This window comes from Phyllobates terribilis, unplaced genomic scaffold (assembly GCF_046119375.1).
Source record: "Phyllobates terribilis strain yellow unplaced genomic scaffold, ASM4611937v1 Scaffold_1__5_contigs__length_1240528914, whole genome shotgun sequence".
In the NCBI taxonomy this organism is placed as follows: domain Eukaryota; kingdom Metazoa; phylum Chordata; class Amphibia; order Anura; family Dendrobatidae; genus Phyllobates; species Phyllobates terribilis.
In genome coordinates this window covers 660,861,602-660,881,979 of record NW_027362761.1, presented here as the reverse complement: position 1 = coordinate 660,881,979, position 20,378 = coordinate 660,861,602, and the positions used below count along the sequence as shown (strand labels likewise).

At 43.2% G+C, this 20,378-nt stretch overlaps 1 protein-coding gene across 2 annotated transcripts in view; it reads right to left on the bottom strand.

The window, feature by feature from the left end:
• PIGG (phosphatidylinositol glycan anchor biosynthesis class G (EMM blood group)) overlaps positions 1-20,378 on the bottom strand; it is a 287,774-nt gene that overhangs the window by 234,170 nt on the left and 33,226 nt on the right. The window lies entirely within an intron of this gene.

Below are 20,378 nucleotides of genomic sequence, written 5' to 3'. Positions count from 1 at the left end.
TACACTGTATAACGGCCAGCATACAGTGTAATTGGCCACACACTGCCGTCAAAACGGTATAATGGCCCCCCACACAGTATGATTGCCCTCCAAATAGTCAATTGTTCCTCCACAAAGCTCTCCAAATACCTAAATAGTCCCTACATAGCCCATCAAATAGTATAATAGCCCACAGAAAGTACTCTTTTTTTTTTAAAAAAAAAAAAAGCCCCCCCGACTCACGGGCCCCATAGCGGCCATGTGGTCTGCCGCTATTAGCGGTACTCCACTGGCCGTAGATGCGCACCACAGTCTTCATAGTGTACAGGACTGCCAGAGACCTGTTCTCAGGATTGGTAGGGGCGTCAGCAAGTTATCACTTATAATCCACTAAATTGGTACAACCCCCTTAAGTTCAGAGTTATTACAAAAGGTATTCTCCACTAAAAGCAGTAATTTTAGTGAAAGATAACTAAGTAATAAAAAACCCTGCTCGGGGGCATGGTCTGGTGGTTCATGTGAGTGGACGTGCGGCAGAGGAGCTCCGGGGATGAGCAGCCTGCCGGAGGATCCACTGGGCCCTAACTTTGCAAAAAGCGGTACTAACGCTTCCCTACACACCCTGGTGTGCACGGGAGGAGTGATCATGGCTACAGGAGCGGCGTGGAAGACGCTGGGGAGCGGCGACAGGAGCAGATGGAGGTATTCAAGATGGAGCTGGCGCCTCTGCAACAGGTACCAGAGCGGTAAAGGCTGGCTGGATTTGCTAGAGCTCCAGGCACAGGAGCCTGTACTGGCAATGAGGCGCACATTCAGATCAGTGAAGTGTCTCTGCGTGCTCAGAAGATTTTAATAACACGGCAGAAATGACGCTGAAAGTCTCTGCGCCCCGCAGCCTCAGCCAGAATTCACTGCTTCCCACCATAACACAGATCAACATATTACTGAGTTCACGATAAAGGATGTATTTATGGCTGTAACAGTATGGATCTGCTTTATCCTCACTCAACAGTCAGATGGGAGAGATTAAAGAGGGACTTTCTTATATGAGGTAAAGGCTACAAAAAGTTAATGACCGCACTACAGCAAAAGAGAGCAGAATTGGTGATCTGGAGGATAAACAACCTCAAACTATCCAGGACAGCCAGAGACATGACCAACAGATTATGGCCCCATTATCTAAAACAGACGATTTGGAGAACAGACTCAGGCGAACTAATATAAGAGTGATCGGTGTCCCTGAAAAAACAGAGCGATAATCCTAATGAGTATTTTTAGACATGGTTACGTTCTCTACTTGGGACGGATTGCCTGTTTGCCCTTTTTGCAGTGTAAAGGGCGCACAGCCAAAGAATTTCCTTTCTCTCAGATTATTCCATTGAATTTTCGAAAAGAAGGGCGCAGTTCCTAGATGTAAAACCTAGACAGCATAGCCAGCAAACTCCATATTCCATCCTTTATCCTGCGAAACTTAGAGTGGCGACTCAGAGAGACTTTCTTCTTTGAACATCCGAAAGACATACTCCGCTGGATTGGCTTGAATGAGCAGAGGATCCATCAAAATCAGTAACTTTGAATCTGGGTAACACAAGATATATGCCATTGGTGCTACCCGATTGACTGTTGGGGTCATAATCCTTCATTGTCTAGTCCATGGCACAGTGGACACATTTATCCTGTGCTACATCCTACTATTGCAGGCCCCCAAGGAATGTTTACCTTTCTTATTTTAGGTTGTTGGGTTGCTTGCCTTGCATATGGCTACAGGATGGACTGGTGCCTTCCTTCATCCAGCTTGAATGGATGGATTTATATTTGTGTGTGTTCGTTGGGTTGTGGAGTTTTTGTTTCTATCATTAGCTATCTGGTTCTGCAACTAGTAGTGGTTAAGCCACCTAAGCGGAAATACCGCAAAACTGGTTACAAAAGGGAAGAGGGAGGCGAAATGCCCTACAAATTATTGGTATTTTTCAATCTCTATATGGTTAGATATTATGGAGGATAAAGTAAAATTCCTTTCTAGGAATGTTAGAGGTCTAGGGGACTCCTTAAAGGGAACCTGTCACGTCCTAGTTGCTATGTACACTGCCCCCATAGCGTTGTTGGTGATGCAATGTGCATCACTAACAACCTTTTTCCATTAAAATTGGTGCAGCGATAATGATTTTATAATGTTTAATATACTTAGATCCTATCTGCCTTTTAAGTCATAGGGGCGTGCTTGTCATATTCAGTCATGGGCGGGTGCAGCATTCAGTCACTGCTGGTGCTGCCCATGTATTTGAATCCTGCTCCCGGAAAACGCTGATATTGTGGGGCGCATGCGCACTTGTAGATGTTTGGCCTCCTGCGTAGTGAGGCAGTGAGGCTCTGTGAGTACCAGCTTCACTGCGCATGCGCTATGACGCGCTATGTTCCACGCGCATGCATGAAGCGGCCGGACATATACAAGTGCGCTGGCGCCCCACAATATCAGGGCTTGCCGGGAGCAGGATTGAAATACATGGGCGGCGCCAGTAGTGAGTTAATACTGAGCCCGCCCATGACTGAATATGACAAGCACGCTCCTATGACTGAAAAGGCAGGTAGGATCTACAGTGGTGGCCAAAAGTATTGGCACCCCTGCAATTCTGTCAGATAATGCTCAGTTTCTTCTTGAAAATGATTGCAATCACAAATTCTTTGGTATTATCTTCATTTAATTTGCTTGCAAGGAAAAAACACAAAAGAGAATGAAGCAAAAATCAAATCATTGATCATTTCACACAAAACTCCAAAAATGGGCCAGACAAAAGTATTGGCACCCTCAGCCTAATACTTGGTTGCACAACCTTTAGCCAAAATAACTGCGAACAACCGCTTCCGGTAACCATCAATGAGTTTCTTACAATGCTCTGCTGGAATTGTAGACCATTCTTCTTTGGCAAACTGCTCCAGGTCCCTGATATTTGAAGGGTGCCTTCTCCAAACTGCCATTTTGAGATCTCTCCACAGGTGTTCTATGGGATTCAGGTCAAAGACTCATTGCTGGCCACCTTAGAAGTATCCAGTGCTTTCTCTCAAACCATTTTATAGTGCTTTTGGAAGTGTGTTTTGGGTCATTGTCCTGCTGGAAGACCCATGACCTCTGAGGGAGACCCAGCTTTCTCACCCTGGGCCCTACATTATGCTGCAAAATTTGTTTGTAGTCTTCAGACTTCATAATGCCATGCACACGGTCAAGCAGTCCAGTGCCAGAGGCAGCAAAGCAACCCCAAAACATCAGGGAACCTTAGCCATGTTTGACTGTAGGGACCGTGTTCTTTTCTTTGAATGCCTCTTTTTTTTTCCTGTACACTCTATGTTGATGCTTTTTGCCAAAAAGCTCTACTTTTGTCTCATCTGACCAGAGAACATTCTTCCAAAACGTTTTAGGCTTTCTCAGGTAAGTTTTGGCAAACTCCAGCCTGGCTTTTTTATGTCTCGGGGTAAGAAGTGGGGTCTTCCTGGGTATCCTACCATACAGTCCCTTTTCATTCTGACGCCGACGGATAGTACGGGTTGACACTGATGTACCCTCGGACTGCAGGGCAGCTTGAACTTGTTTGGATGTTAGTCGAGGTTCTTTATCCACCATCCGCACAATCTTGCGTTGAAATCTCTCGTCAATTTTTCTTTTCCGTCCACATCTAGAGAGGTTAGCCACAGTGCCATGGGCTTTAAACTTCTTGATGACACTGCGCACGGAAGACACAGGAACATTCAGGTCTTTGGAGATGGACTTGTAGCCTTGAGATTGCTCATGCTTCCTCACAATTTGGTTTCTCAAGTCCTCAGACAGTTCTTTACTCTTCTTTCTTTTCTCCATGCTCAATGTGGTACACACAAGGACACAGGACAGAGGTTGAGTCAACTTTAATCCATGTTAACTGGCTGCAAGTGTGATTTAGTTATTGCCAACACCTGTTAGGTGCCACAGGTAAGTTACAGGTGCGGTTAATTACACGAATTAGAGAAGCATCACATGATTTTTCAAACAGTGCCAATACTTCTGTCCACCCCCTTTTTTAGGTTTGGTGTGGAATTGTATCCAATTTGGCTTTAGGACAATTCTTTTTGTGTTTTTTCATTGAAGACAAATTAAATGAAGAGAATAATACCAAAGAATTTGTGATTGCAATCATTTTCAGGAAGAAACTAAGTATTATCTGACAGAATTGCAGGGGTGCCAATACTTTTGGCCACCACTGTAAGTATATTAAACGTTATAAAATCATTATAGCTGCACCAATTTTGGGATGTGGCAGGTTCCCTTTAAAGATCGCAGCGGTCATGGAACATATGGGGGATCACCTGCCTGCAGTGGTGTGTCTGCAGGAAACGCACTTTGGGAAAAATAGCGTTGTGGGCATGAAATACTCAAGGATCGGCCACAGCTTCCATTCCATTTTTTCCACATATTCTAGGAGGGTTAGCATCCTAATACACAGGACTATCCCTTTTGAACGAATTGATTCCAAGAAAAATGGAGAAGGCAGATTTTGGGGTATTCACTGTAAAATATTTACAAAATTAGTTCTACTTGAGGCAAGGTTATGTTCCTCCTCCCTATAATAATGATACTTTGAAAAATATTGTTTCATGTATAAATAAGGCGCCTGGAGTACCAGTCCTATGCATGGGAGACTAACAATATTTTTCATCCATATTGGGATAGATACAAATCTGATGCTGCTACAAAAACTGCCCCCATAACTAAGTTTAGAGAAATATTATCAGAACTAACATTAGGGTATTTGAGACGCCACATATCTGCTAACACTAGACAATTTTCTTGCTATTCTAAGACACATAAAACATTATTGCGTATTGGGCACAGAACATATTTCCCCCTTGGTAAGAACAGTGGAATATTTACCCAGAGCGCTATCAGATCATTCACCCTTGCTGACTGCTCTTTGTTTTTTTACCCAGGCCGCTGGATTCTCTGACTATGTGGGCCATGAATCACTTCTGACTTCAAATTATAGATATTACACTAATCACATCTACCTTAGAACATTATTTTAAGGAAAACGACAAACGAGTGTCGCAAAACACATTATGGGATGCCATGAAAGCTTGCTTACGAGGAGTCTTATACAGGCCATTAACAGATCCAAAACTAAGACAAAACAGTTCGGGGAGTTTTTACAGGACAGAGTTAGATCTACAGTACAGAAATTTCTATTAACTAGTACAAGAGAGGACCTGATGGTGTGGGGAGAAGCACAACAAATGTATACCACACATATCAAGGAAAAAGCTAACAACAAACGCAGGTTTGCCCAGACACACTTCTTTGAGTGTTGAAGTTACAAATGGAAGTAGCCTCTATGGCTAATAAGTCGCCAGGGTTGGACGGGACTCCCACAGAAATATCTAAGAAATTTGGAAATATTCTACTTCCCCACTTACTGGCTACCTTCGAGGAAGCTGTGAGGGGGGGAACCCTACCCCATTCAATGCAAGAGGCGATGATTATAGTCGTACCTAAGCCAGGTAAAGACCCTTTAATCGCTGACTCATACAGGCCCATATCTTTATTATCCACTGATGTTAAAATCATTGCGAAGGTTCTGGCGTCTAGATTGAATACAGTAATTTCTACAGTAATTCCTACCGACCAGTCAGTCAGGCTTCATGCCAGTTAGATCCACAGCTGTTGATATTTGGAGGATGTTTAACCTTCAATTGCCGATGGATGGTGATTGAGATAGGGCTGTATGTTCTCTTGATGACGCTAAGGAGTTTGATTATGTTGAGTGGGAATATTTATGAGCGGTGTTTGAAAAGTTTGGCATAGGATCTAGTTTTATTTAATGGGTTAAATTGTAGTATTGTAGGCCAGCAGCTAGAATTCAAGTACATGGGCATCTCTCCCCTGCTTTTGGACTGAACAGCGGCACACGGCAGGGGTGTCCATTTTCTCCCCTGCTCTTTGCATTGGCCAATGAACCCCTGGCATCAGTTATCAGGGAGCATGCGGAAATAATTGGGTTACATAGAGGGAATAGAGAAGGTACAGTAGCTCTATATGTAGGTGACACTTTGTTATTCCTGGCTAAAACTTCTGAGTCCCTTCCCATAGCAATGGAAACTATAGAAACATTTGGAATACTCTGGTCTGATGATAAATTGGAGCAAATCAGTTATACTTGCACTAAATAATACAGATGAGAATGCTTTACATTACACTAATTCAGGTTTACAAGTGGTATCGTAGTTTAAATATTTAGGTATCAATATAAAATCGGCAAAAATATATGGATTATGAGAATTTGAACCTTGATCCAATATTACTAAAATTTAGAAGCAAACTACGGGCTTGGTCCAAACTGCCGTTGTTGGTTGTGGGCCGTGCTAACCTGGTCAAAATGATTTTGATGCCACAGTTGCTTTACATTATACAGAACTCCCTAATAGGGATAAATCAGAGATTTTTCTTTAAAGTAAGCCAGGAGTCTGGATAATTATTTTGGGGCAAAAAGAAACAGAGAATTAAGCTGGAAACATTGCAAAGAGACAAAACAATGGGAGGTCTTGCATTCCCTAATCCATAGTGTGACAAAGTCAGTGAAAGAGTGCTGGACGGGAGATATGTTTCAGTGATGTGAAACTGGGAAGTCTTCTCCAGCATGTTATGTGCTGAGAGGGTTAAACCACCATTTAAAAGAGGGCTGTTTATTTTGTGAATGACCATAGTGCAGGTGGGAGGTCATTCACCATATTTCCACCCTAGGGTGTGGTTTGGGATATAAATAGCCTGCCTTTCCACTCGGGTGTTGTTCATTGTATGGAGAGGCTAGGTCCTGAGAGAGAGAAGCTTGTGTTCTGTGCTAACAACAACCGTGTGTCATTGTTAACCCGGAGCGGCCGGACCCCAGCCGCCGTAAGGACTGTTTCGTACCTTTGAGTAGTGATATATAGTGGCGCTGGTGGGTTGGTCAGTCAGAATTGCTGTGAATGTGACAATTACCACAGGGTTGTCAAAATAAACGATTATAAGTAAAATAAAATAAAAGCGATTTGAGCTAGTCTGGTTGACCACTGCTCCACGTGGGAGAAGTATAAATAGATTCAAATCAAGTAGAAGAGTTGGATGAAATAAAAACTAATATTTCTTAAATAGTTTAAAAAGGTAGGATGCACTTCAATTAAAACTTCCAGTTCCTTATTGGGAGGAGATGCCTCCTAAGTGTCAAATAGCAAGAGAGTGTTCCTGGATAAAAACAGTGCTGGACGGTAGATGTGGTGTTCGTATTATAAGAGGATTAGTCACTGAGGTAAATTGTTGTTGTTGTTTCAATGGGTCACTGTGGATGGTGGTGCCATGGTTAACTGCAGAAAATCCCGATTCCTCAATGAGATTCAGTTATAGACTGCCCCTGGTAGAGGAAGTAGAAGAGGAGAGAATTACAACTGAGGTACTAAAATAGGACGTGAAGTTCCATCTTACTTAGGACAATATGAGTACCTGTTAAGCGGAGGAGAAAGAAGATGAATAGCACTAGGGCACTGCTCCTTGGCAGGGAAAATGGTATGGACACCTGTGATATAAAAAAAAATAAACTTACTGGTAATTCGGTTTCTAAAACCCTCCACGACAGCACCACCTGGAGGTTGCCTCCCCCATCCTAATTAGGGACAGGAAACACAAGAGGTTAAATAGCCCCTCCCCTATACTATCGCCAGTGTTTTCAAAGGATCACACAAGATGAATGCTTTAAATAATATTTTATTACCACTAAGGAATTTTTCTCATAAATCAATAAAGGGCGAGAATTAACCATGCTGTCGTGGAGGGTCTTAAAAACCGGATTACTGGTAAGCCTAATTCTATTTTCTCCAATCCTCTCCACGACAGCACCACCTGGAGTAATATTAAAGAATGAATTTAGGGAGGGACAACAGCCTGAAGGACTTTCCTTCCAAATGCTAGGTCTCTATTTGACATTACATCCAATCTATAATGTTTAGCAAAGGTATGGACAGATGACCATGTAGCTGCCCTGCAAATCTGCTCGACGGATGCGCTACTCTTTTCAGCCCAGGAGAAACATAGCTCTGGTGGAATGAGCTTTCAAGGATTCTGGACAATGCAAATCTTGATTTTTGCATGCCTCACAAATCGCTTTTTTAATCCAATTCGTCAGCGTGTTTTTGGAGATTTTCTTCCCTTTGTTGGGGGCCTCCATATTGTACAAATCGGCTCTGATCCTTTCTTCAAGTCTCAGTCTGACTTAAGTAGCAGATGATAGTCCTAACATCCAGCGAGTGGAACTCCTCTTCCCTGCTATTTGATGGATTCTGGCAAAAGGATGGAAGGATTATAGGCTGAGACATGAAATTCAGACGAGACTTTAGGAAGAAATGACGGCTCCAACTGTAGGATGATTCGGTCTTCCAAAACTCGAAAGTAATGCTCTCTGAAGGAAAGTGCGTGAATCTCCCCCACTCTCCTAGCTGTAGTAGTCAGTGCTACCAACAATGCTGCTTTCCATGACAGCTTGTCTATGTGTGCTTCAGATATTGGTTCGAAAGGTGGTCTCGTAAGACCTTTAAGAACCGTATTGAGATCCCAAGGTGGAACCGTTTTTGCTCTTGTTGGATTCACTTGCGACGTGGCTGTTATGAATCTTTTAATCCGTCTGTTTTGGGCCAAGTTAGTATCAAAATAGGAGCTGAAGGCTGAGATCTGGACCTCAAGAGTGCTTGGTTTTAATTCCTTAGACAGATCGTTTGCAAAAAGTCCAGAATTTTAGACATATCTGGCTGAAAGGGATCTAGCATATGCGGGTCATACCACAGCTTGAAGGTCTTCCAGATCTTTCCATAAATGGAATTTGTGACCTGCTTCCTGCTTTTCTGAAGTGTATGAATCACCTCCTCGAAAAGCCTCTGGCCTTTAGGATGGCGGTTTCAGAAGCCAAGCTGCTAAGGAAAGATTTTGAGGGGTCGGATGGTAGATCAGACCCTGATGCAGCAGATCGCGGATCTGATGAAGAATCAACGGATCAGTCACCTTCAAACTGTTCAATATTCCGAACCATGCTCTTCTGGGCCACATCGGAGCTATGAGGATTGTTTTTACTCTGTCGGCCCTGAATATTTGCAAGGTCCTTGGTAGCAATGGAACTGGGGGGAAAACCAAACGCAAGTCTGACTTTCCAAGGATGAGCGAACGCGTCTATCCCCGCTGCCGGATCCTTGGGGTCCAGGGAGAAAAAGGTTTTTACTTTCGCGTTCTCGTGGTTTGCGAACAGATCCACTTCTGGATTTCCCCATTTCTGTACAACCATATGAAATATCTTCAAGGTCAGACTCCATTCTCCCGGATAAATGTCCCTTCTGCTTAATAAATCCGCCTGATAATTGTCGGAGCACTTCAGGTGCAAAGCAGACAGGGATAGGAGATGAAGCTCTGCCCAGCAAAAGATCCTTGCTGAGATTAATTGAAGGTTTCTGTTCCTTGTACTTCCCTGATGACTCAGGTGGGCTACATTCATCATATTGTCTGAATATATCCTGACATGCGAACCCTGGAGTAGAGACTCGGCTGCCAAAAGGGTCTCTTCCATTGCCTTCAATTCTCTTAGATTCGAAGACTGACCCGCAATTTCTTGTGACCAGATTCCCTGAAAAGCCACCTGGGAGACCAAGGCTTCCAATCCCCTCTTGCTGGCGTCTGTCTTGACTGATATAAACGGATGTTGAAACCATAAATGTTCCTTTCTCCAAATTTCTCGGACAGAGACACCATCTTAAAGATACTTTCACATCATCTGGAAGCTGAATCTTGCTGGTGAGGGAACTTGGAGATCTGTCCCAGAGGGAAAGGATGTAGCTCTGGAGATCCCTTGAATGCGCTTGAGCCCAAGGTATCGCTTGAATGGAGAAGGTCATAGCCCCCAGGACGGACATGGCGAATCTCATTGAAACCTTGTTCCGGTTCTTCAGCACATAGACTTTTGACCTCAGCTGAATTTGCTTTTGTCTTGGTAAAAACGAGGCTTGATGCTGGAAGTCTAGAAGAATCCTTAAGAAGGTCTTCTTGGTGGAGGGAATCAGATCCGAATTCTCACGATTTAATCAGCCATCCCAATGATTCCAGGCTATGCAGAGTCATCTGGAGGTGCTCCTCCAACATTGGAACTGAGGGAGCCATTAACAGAAAATAGTCAGTATGGGACGATACTGATATTTCGTCTTCTTATAAAAGCCACCACTTCCGCCACGACTTTCGTGAACAAGCGGGGGCCGACGAAATCCCAAAAGGATGCACGTTGAACTAAAAATTATGCATCTTCTAATTTTGATTTACAGCAAATCTGAGGAATTTCCTGTAAGCCGGATAAAATGGCACATGGTAGTACGCCTCTTGCAGGTCTATAGTTGCCATAACAAAATCATCCCCAATCAGTAGAATTGTGGATCTTAAGGATTCCATCTTGAACCTTCTGTATTTGTCATATTGGTTGAGACGTTTCAGATTCAGAATTATCCTGTGGGCACCTGATGCCTTTTTTAACAAGAATATTCGAGAATAGTGACCTTCTCCTCGTTCCCTGCCAGGAACTGGTGATATGACTCCTGAATTTTGCAGATCCTGAAGGCCTGATATTAGGATTTTCTGCAATCTTGAGGAAGACAAGGTTGTTATCTCTACTCTTCTTGGCGGGTAGGCAGCGAAGTCCATCTTGGCTCCCGTTTTCACCATCTCCAGGATCTTTCTGTCCGCTGATATTTGCGACCACTGTGGAAGGAAACTAGAAATTCTACCTCCTACCTTCCTGGGGTCATTGTCTGTCTTGTCTTGAGTTTTGAAAAATATTCTTTCCTCTTCCACCTTTGGGGGTAAGATCAGCGACCAGATTTTCCTTTGCCTCTATAATGAAACAACTGCTTTTGCTGAAATGGAAGAAATGGCCTCTTCCTAAAGTTCTTTGCAACCTTCAGCTCTGGCAGGGATTTTTTCTTATCAGTTGCCTTTTCCAATACCTCGTACAAGGCCGAACCAAACATATATTCTCCTTTAAATGGGATGGAACACAGCTTAGATTTTGACACATTATCTCCACTCAACATTTTTAGCCATAAAGCCCTTCTAGTAGAGTTGGATAGCACTGATGATCTCGCCACAATTCTGACAGACTCTGCTAAGGCATCTGCTAAGAATCCCGTGGCCTTATGTAGTAAGGGAAGAGATGCGGGAAGGTCCTCCCTAGAAGTACCTTTCCAAAGATGTTCCTTTAATTGTTGTAACCAGAGTTACATGGATCGTGCCACACAAGTCGAAGCAATATTTGTCCTCAGGGAAGCTGAAGAGGTTTCCCATGTCTTCCTCAACAAACCGTCCATCTTCTTATCCATTGGATCTTTCAGTTGGGAAGAGTCCTCAAATGGAAGGGTCGTCTTTTTTTGCCACCCTTGCCACTTGAACATCCACCTTTGGAATTATTGACCATGCTTTAGTCATTCTCATCTAGTGGTAATCTCTCCTTCATTTCTCCTGCAATACTTAATCTTTTTTCTGGTAACTCCTATTCACCCATTATAAGACTACGGATACTGTCGAGTACTGGTAACACTAGCTTCTTTGATTTTAAGCTCCCAAACATTTTGTCCTCAACTGTACGGGTTTTCTGCTCCTCCTCCACCTGCATAGTGTCCCTCACTTGCAATAACAACTCTTCCATATTCTCTGAAGAAAAATACACTTTCTATCCTCCTCACATTCCTGATTTGCACTCAGATCACCTTCTTCAAGCTCTTCCATAGATGTACTCTCCTTAGTCCTGAGTATCCCTGGTGGTATACTTCCTCTTTTTTGCTGGAGATGGACCCTCAGCTCTAAATTGTGAGAAGGACTGCGAGAAGGAAGTTAGGGAGAATTGTATTTCCTGCAGGTCCATTCCCCTAACCTCTTCCTTAAGGGAAGGCTGTTATTCTTTCACAATGGTCTCCATACATTTCTTACATAGGGGTTACTTATGGCCCGAGGTAAGCTTTTTTTCTACAAATGGCACACTTGCGTATTGTAGCATTTTCTCCCACTTTCAGTGCAGGATCCTTGTCTCCCTAAAATTAAAGGGGAGATTTGTTTAAAAACTTATTTTGGATCCTGCCAAAGAGAGTGAAAAAACGCGGTTTCATTTTTGAATTTACTGCCGCGGCACAGTGCGCTCCACTGTGGAACGCAACCTCAAGTGACGTCGCCGGCCGAAACCACCACACTTCCGGCGCATCCTGAATGTGCGCCAGATGTTGCCATGGAGGAAGGAGAACACACACAGGCTGGGGAGCTACGGGAGGCCCCCAGCCCACAGCCCCACTCAGCTTCACCATGAAGCGCAGGAGAGTGGGGAGGTCCCGTTCCAGAGGGAACGGGAGCTGACAGGAAAGGAATACCGGAGGCGCTCGATCTCTTCAGCCTGGCTCAGGTAATCTAACAGGGCACAGCTCGCCGGCCACAGCCACCCTAGGAAACCTCTTCATCCTATTGGGACAGGAAAACACTGGGGATAGTATAGGGGAGGGGCTATTTAACCACTTGTGTTTCCTGTCCTTAATTAGAATTGGGAGGCAACCTCCAGGTGGTGCTGTCGTGGAGGGGATTGGAGAAAATAGGAATGCAATAAAAGATAGAATAGTGTATAAATAGGTATTTTCTTACAATAAAGATTACCTCGGTAGTAGGTAGGAAGGTAACTGGCAGGAAGACACAGATGCCGTATTTTGAGTTCTGGTGTTGGAAGAGTCAAGTACTACAGTCATGGCCAAAAGTTTTGAGAAGGACACCAAAATTATATTTTCACATGATCTGCTGGCCTCTGGTTTTTATTAGTGTTTGTCTGATGTTTATATCACATACAGAAATATAATTGCAATCATATTATGAGTACCAATAGGTTATATTGACAGTTAGAATGAGTTAATGCAGCAAGTCAATATTTGCAGTGTTGCCCCTTCTTCAAGACCTCTGTAATTCTCCCTGGCGTGCTCTCAATCAACTTTTGGACCAAATCCTGACTGATAGCAGTCCATTCTTGCATAATCAATGCTTGCATTTTGCCAGAATTTGTTGGTTTTTGTTTGTCCACCCGTCTCTTGATGATTGACCACAAGTTCTCAATGGGATTAAGATCTGGGGAGTTTCCAGGCCATGGACCCAAAATCTCTATGTTTTGTTCCATGAGCCATTTAGTTATCACCTTTGCTTTATGGCAAGGTGCTCCATCATGCTGGAAAAGGCATTGTTGGGCGCCAAACTGCTCTTGGACGGTTGGGAGAAGTTGCTCTTGGAGGACATTCTGGTACCATGCTTTATTCATGGCTGTGTTTTTAGGCAAGACTGAGTGAGCCGATTCCCGTGGCTGAGAAGCAACCCCACACATGAATGGTTTCAGGATGCTTTACAGTTGGCATGAGACAAGACTGGTGGCAGCGCTCACCTCTTCTTCTCCGAATAAGCTGTTTTCCAGATGTCCCAAACAATCGAAAAGGGGATTCATCAGAGAAAATGACTTTGCCCCAGTCCTCAGCAGTCCACTCCCTGTACCTTTTGCAGAATATCAGTCGGTCCCTGATGTTTTTTCTGGAGAAAAGTGGCTTCTTTGCTGCCCTCCTTGAAACCAGCCCTTGCTCAAAGAGTCTCCGCCTCACAGTGCGTGCAGAAGCACTCACACCAGCCTGCTGCCATTCCTAAGCATGCTCGGCACTGCTGGTAGTTTGATCCCGCAGCTGAAACAGTTTTAAGATACGGTCCTGGCGCTTGCTGGTCTTTCTTGGGCGCCCTGGAGCCTTTTTGACAACAATGGAAGCTCTCTCCTTGAAGTTCTTGATGATGCGATAGATTGTTGACTGAGGTGCAATCTTTGTAGCTGTGATACTCTTCCCTGTTAGGCCATTTTTGTGCAGTGCAATGATGGCTGCACGTGTTTCTTTAGAGATAACCATGGTTAACTGAAGAGAAACAATGACACCAAGAACCAGCCTCCTTTTAAAGTGTCCAGTGATGTCATTCTTACTTAATCATGACTGATTGATCCATTAACACAGGTGTGGGTGTTGATGAGGACAGGGCTGGCGATCAATCACTAAAACAATGTTAGCTGCTCCTTTTAAGGCAGGACTGCAATGATGTTGAAATGTGTTTTGGGGGTTAAAGTTCATTTTCTGGGCAAATATTGACTTTGCAAGTACAGTAATTGCTGTTAAGCTGATCACTCTTTGACATTCAGGAGTATATGCAAATTGCCATTACAAAAAATGAAGCAGTAAACTTTGGAAAAATTACTATTTGTCTCATTCTCAATACTTTTGGCCATGACTGTATAGCCTAAAAAGTAATATATAAGGGTTAGGGTGATGCAGAATCAATCCTAGGTGTTGGTGAGGTTCAAGGAGTACCTGCAATATACTGGCGCCTGTGTAAAACAGTCCAGGTGCCTGTGTGGCGATCTGCGTGGCCCAGGTGTCGTGGACAGTCCTGGTGTGGCAATGAAAGTGGACAGTGCCCGGAAGGTCCTCCTGTGTCTGGACTGCACAATACAATTCAAGGAAGGGCTAAGAGAGCCGCTAGACCTGTGTAAGCGCTGCTACTGAGGTCCAGGTTCTGCTGGGTGGCACAGTAGGCAGCAGTTAGGAGAGGCAGCCGTTATATATACGTACTGCCTCAGGGCTCGTGAGCCTGAGCCTATAGTGTGGCAGTGCTGTAAGAGCGAGGAGCAGGTCTTCAAGCAGTGGCGGTGGAGAAGCGTGCTGCCTCATGGTTCAGGAGGCTAAGCGGTGAGGATTAAGTTGACTAACGTCCTTGCTGATGGAGCAGAGGTCTGTCTTGCAGATGAGAAGAAGGATGCAGCGAAGTGGTGAGTCCCGGCCGGTGACTCACCTACCTCATGGGAGTTCTGGCGGATGAGCGCGCTTGTGTTCGTCCAACTAGGACCTTTATGACGCAGTTGCAAGTGACCGTACCGGTACGCAAGCTGATTGGGACCTGAAATACCAACGCGTTTAGGAAACAGCAGTTTCCTTCCTCAGGGTTGGTCCTGTAGTGGTATGGGGTCCCTTATATACAGCAAGGTGTGGTCGTATGATTCATCATGTGGTTCATTCATTAAAAGCGAAACGTTCTAGCTCACTGTTGAGTCCTTTAGGTCGAAGGGTATTCCACTAAGGAATTTTTATGAGACAGTGTTCCAGGTCTATCTCCAAGTGCAGCAGAGCGTGCCAATCTACAACAATGGGTATATTATGTCGCATCTCAGCTTCAACATATTCGGGGATGGGACAACCCTGGGGAAGGGGGGGGGGCAGCATTATTTCCAATTAGATAAACTATTAGGCACTAGCGGCGCATACATTTAGGACACTTAAAGGTAAAATACCGACTATCCTGTTATTTTACAAACTTTGGGGGATGGTGATGAAAAAAATTAGACGGAATAGAAGGCGTTTCACAATTTACTTCATTATGGAGCACTCCATGGCTTCCAAATCTATACCAGTTGGTGGGATTTGGCTCCTGAAGTTCAAAGGGTTTAAACAGACTTAATCAAGTGCTGATAGGTGATGTGATTAAGGAATTCTCACAGCAGCAAAATTAATATGGCTTACCTCACTCTGAATTCTATAAATATATACAATTCCGCACACATATCGGGCAGAAGGCATTGTTCTGGAGTATCCCGAAACTCAATAATAAATAGAATAGCTAGTCTACACAGTTCTTGTGGACTGATCTCACTACATTATAATTTTCCCCTGGACATTATACTGACAAACCAACCTATGCGATCAAAAGTGAAATGGGAGAGTGTAATGGGATCCATAGAGGAAAATCACTGGTCAGATATGTGGGAAAGAGTTCCACAATTGTCCTTAAGTGAATCCCACAGACATGTGATACACCAGGTATACAGGACAACTCAATTCTTATATAATATAGGATTTTGTTCGAGTCCTCACTGTCCTAGATGCAAAACTAACATAGCAGATATGCTTCATATGATGTGGAACTGTCCTAACTTAGTGTCCTTTTGGAAGGGTGTTGTAGCAATGATTAATAGGGTTTATTCAGTTAATGTAGAACTTTCACCACTAATATACAGTGGGTACGGAAAGTATTCAGACGCACTTAAATTTTTCACTCTTTGTTTCATTGCAGCCATTTGGTAAATTCTAAAAAGTTCATTTTTTTCTCATTAATGTACACTCTACACCCCATCTTGACTGAAAAAAAAACAGAAATGTAGAAATATTTGCAAATTTATTAAAAAAGAAAAACTGAAATATCACATGGTCATAAGTATTCAGACCCTTGGCTCAGTATTGAGTAGAAGCACCCTTTTGAGATAGTACAGCCATGAGTCTTCTTGGGAATGATGCAACACGTTTTTCACACCCGGATTTGTGGATCATCTGCCATTCTTCCTTGCAGATCCTCTCCAGTTCCGTCAGGTTGGATGGTGACCATTGGTGGACAGTCATTTTCAGGTCTCTCCAGAGATGCTCAATTGGGTTTAGGTCAGGGCTCTGGCTGGGCCAGTCAAGAATGGTCACAGAGTTGTTCTGAAGCCACTCCTTTGTTATTTTAGCTGTGTGCTTAGGGTTACTGTCTTGTTGGAAGGTGAACCTTCGGCAAAGTCTGAGGTCTGGAGCACTCTGGAAGAGGTTTTCATCCAGGATATCTCTGTACTCGGCCGCATTCGTGTTTCCTTCATTTGCAACCAGTCGTCCTGTCCCTGCAGCTGAAAAACACCCCCATAGCATGATGCTGCCACCACCATGTTTCACTGTTGGGATTGTATTGGGCAGGTGATGAGCAGTGCCTGGTTTTCTCCACACATACCGCTTAGAATTATCACCAAAAAGTTCTATCTTCATCTCATCAGACCAGAGAATCTTATTTCTCATAGTCTGGGAGTCCTTCATGAGTTTTTGAGCAAACTCTATGCAGGCTTTCATATGTCTTGCACTGAGGAGAGGCTTCAGTCGGGCCACTCTGCCATAAAGGCCCAACTGATGGAGGGCTGCAGTGATAGTTGACTTTGTGGAACTTTTTCCCATCTCCCTACTGCATCTCTGGAGCTCAGCCACAGTGATCTTGGGGTTCTTCTTTACCTCTCTCAAAAAGGCTCTTCTGCCACGATTGCTCAGTCTGGCTGGACATCTAGGTCTATAGCCAGACTTCTGGTGGTTACAAACCTCTTCCATTTAAGGATTATGGAGGCCACTGTGCTATTAGGAACCTTGAGTAATCCAAAAATTATTTTGTAACCTTGGCCAGATCTGTGCCTTGCCACAATTCTGTCTCTGAGCTCCTTGGGCAGTTCCTTTGAGCTCATAATTCTCATTTGGTCTGATATGCACTGTGAGTTGTGAGGTCTTATATAGACAGGTGTGTGCCTTTCCAAATCAAGTCCTATCAGTTTAATTAAACACAGCTGGACTCCAACGGAGTAGAACCATCTCAAAGAGGATCACAAGGAAATGGACAGCATGTGACTTAAATATGAGTGTCTGAGAAAAGGGTCTGAATACTTATGACCATGTGATATTTCAGTTTTTCTTTTTTAATAAAGTTTGCAAAAATTTCTACATTTCTGTTTTTTTCAGTCAAGATGGGGTGTAGAGTGTACATTAATGAGAAAAAAATGAACTTTTTATAATTTACCAAATGGCTGCAATTAAACAAAGAGTGAAAAATTGAAAGGGGACTGAATATTTCCGTACCCACTGTATATACTAGGATATGTTGAAGATCCGACTATTGAGGAGTACGGCAAAACTGCGGTGACACGTATGTTATAGACGGCAAGAAAATTAATAGCAGAGCAGGAACCTATGATATCAGAATTTATTGATAAAAAGTTAACTGGCTAGTAAATTTGGAAAAAGGTATATAACTAAAGATACGCTATCTCTAAATTTGATAAATTATGGGGTCTATGGATTGATGGCTCTAGTTTGGCATCTAGGGAATAGCAGAGACTTCGCCTCAGCTTGTTTTGGTTATGTTTATATAATACCTCAAACTAAACAAAGAATAAATAAGTATGTCGTTGCTATTTCCACAAGTTATAAACAATTAGAGTGACTAATGTTATTATGATCAAGTATATAGTCATTTACTTATGTTTGCTTTGCAGAACGAAAAATATGAACAATGCATGTGTGTTGATTATTGATGTTGGGGGGGGTAGAGGACTGCATTCCTTTATTGTTTGTCTTGTTGATGTTTTTTCTTTTTTGAACAAATTTATAAAAAAAAAAAAAAAACATTTGATTTAAAAAATAAATAAAGAACCCTGGTCATCCACAATATGGTAATATATGTACATAGTGCCCACAGATCCATAACTAAGCAGTGTGTGGCTGTACTGGATTTTTGCCCAGATTTGCTGTCTGCCTGCATGTCCCGGTACTCACCCTGGTGCAGGGGTATATATAGAAATCATGGGGCCTCATAACAGAGCTCCAAATTGGGAATACCCTCAAAAATAATATTAGGGAAAGTTACAGAAGAGCATGTCTCACAACTTTGCTGCCCTTAGAGTGCAATTTTCCTCTTAGTGAAGTCCCTTATTGTTACCATGCATTAAGATACCCCTTTCATGGCCCTCAAAGTATGATGCCAACAAAAAAATGTCTCCAAACACAGTAGAATACCTCCACGGTGAATTCCTACACAGCACTCTCCAGACGCACAGTTTGATGACCCTACGTTAACAACCCCACCACCCCCCCAAATTAAGATACCTTCACAGTGATACCAACACAGTATAATAGCCCCGACACCGCCCTCCAAATTGTATAATGGCGTCCACAGTCTAATGGCCCCCAGAGAGCCCTAGCAAGTCCCCCTCCACCCCCCGACTCATGGGCCCCATAGCAGCCACATGGTCTGTGGCTATTAGCGGTATAGCACTGCTTGCACAAATTCTTCTGTCTCTTCATGTAATCAAAGAGACTCGATGTTGAGGCTTTGTGGGGGTCAGTTCAACATTTCCAAGACTGCTTGTTCTTCTTTACGCTCAAGGTAGCTCTTAATGACAATGGCGGTATGTCTGGGGTCATTGTCCTGCTGCACAATAAAGTTGGAACAAATCAGATGCCTCCCTGATGGTACGGCATGATGGTTAAATACCTGACTGTACTTATCAGCATTGAGAACACCAAACACTGGGCAGCACTGAGGACTGTAGACAAAGTGGTCAGCCAAGAAAACTGTGCACCAGATTAAAGACCTATCATACTTAATTTGAAATTATAGGATGTCCAGCAATACCATCAGCTCAGAACTGACAGCAATCAGTGGGATCCAGCTACACTGGTCTACTGTTTGGAGAAGTCTTGTCATAAGTGGTCTTCATGGAAGAATTGCAGCAAAAAGCCATACCTTCCACAATGAAACAAGGCAGCAGGTGCTCTGAACTGAAGAGTCAAAATGTGAAATATTTGGCTGTATCAGAAGACTGTTAACTGAATGACTGGATAGCAGTACAATAATGAGTGACTTTATACAACAGTGAAGTAAGGTGGAAATTCCTTGCGAGTTTGGGTCTGCACTTCAGTTATTAGAGTTGGGGATTTGATCAATATTAATGGTGTCCTTAAATGTGAGAAATACAGGCAGATACTTATCCATCATGCAATACCATCAGGGAGGCTCCAAATTTATTCTGCATTAGGACAATGTCCCCAAATGCACAGACATAGTTCTTAATGACAATCTTCAGTGTAAAGAAGAACAAGGAACCCTGGAACTAATATGTCCCCCATAGAGTTGATCTCAACATGATCAAGTCTGTCTAGGATTATAGGCAGAGAAAGAAACCCTTCTTGGGTTGGTGCAAGCCTACTTGCAGATTAGATCTGTGGTTAGTTCTCCAAGATGTTTGGAGAAAGGATGATGTTTTAAAGACAAAAGGATAGACAGATTTCTCTTTTGTTCATTTTGTGCTTTGGTAACTGATAAATATATACTATTACCAGTTCTAATGTTGAAAGCATTCCTACTTTGCAGCATTTTTTTCATAACTGCCTAAAACTTCAGCGCAGTAGTATAGTTAGCAATCAAAATTAAGACGCTCACGTGTGTAATCACGATTACTTTCCTCCTACAGCAATGTCTCTCCATGACCCATGTCAGGTCAGGCAAAAGAAAGAGGTGCTGCACAAACATTCTAAGCGTTGGTGCACAACGTGTTTTTAACTCTCTCCAAAAAACACCTGAAACAGTGCTAGCAAAAGGCTCAAAAGTATGAACATATTCCTTTCTATATAAAAACGACTTATTCATGTTCAGGCTTTTCTGATTTATTTAACAGCTGAAGGTCTCCAAAGACTAGGAGCAGTTAAAACAAGTGACATAACCA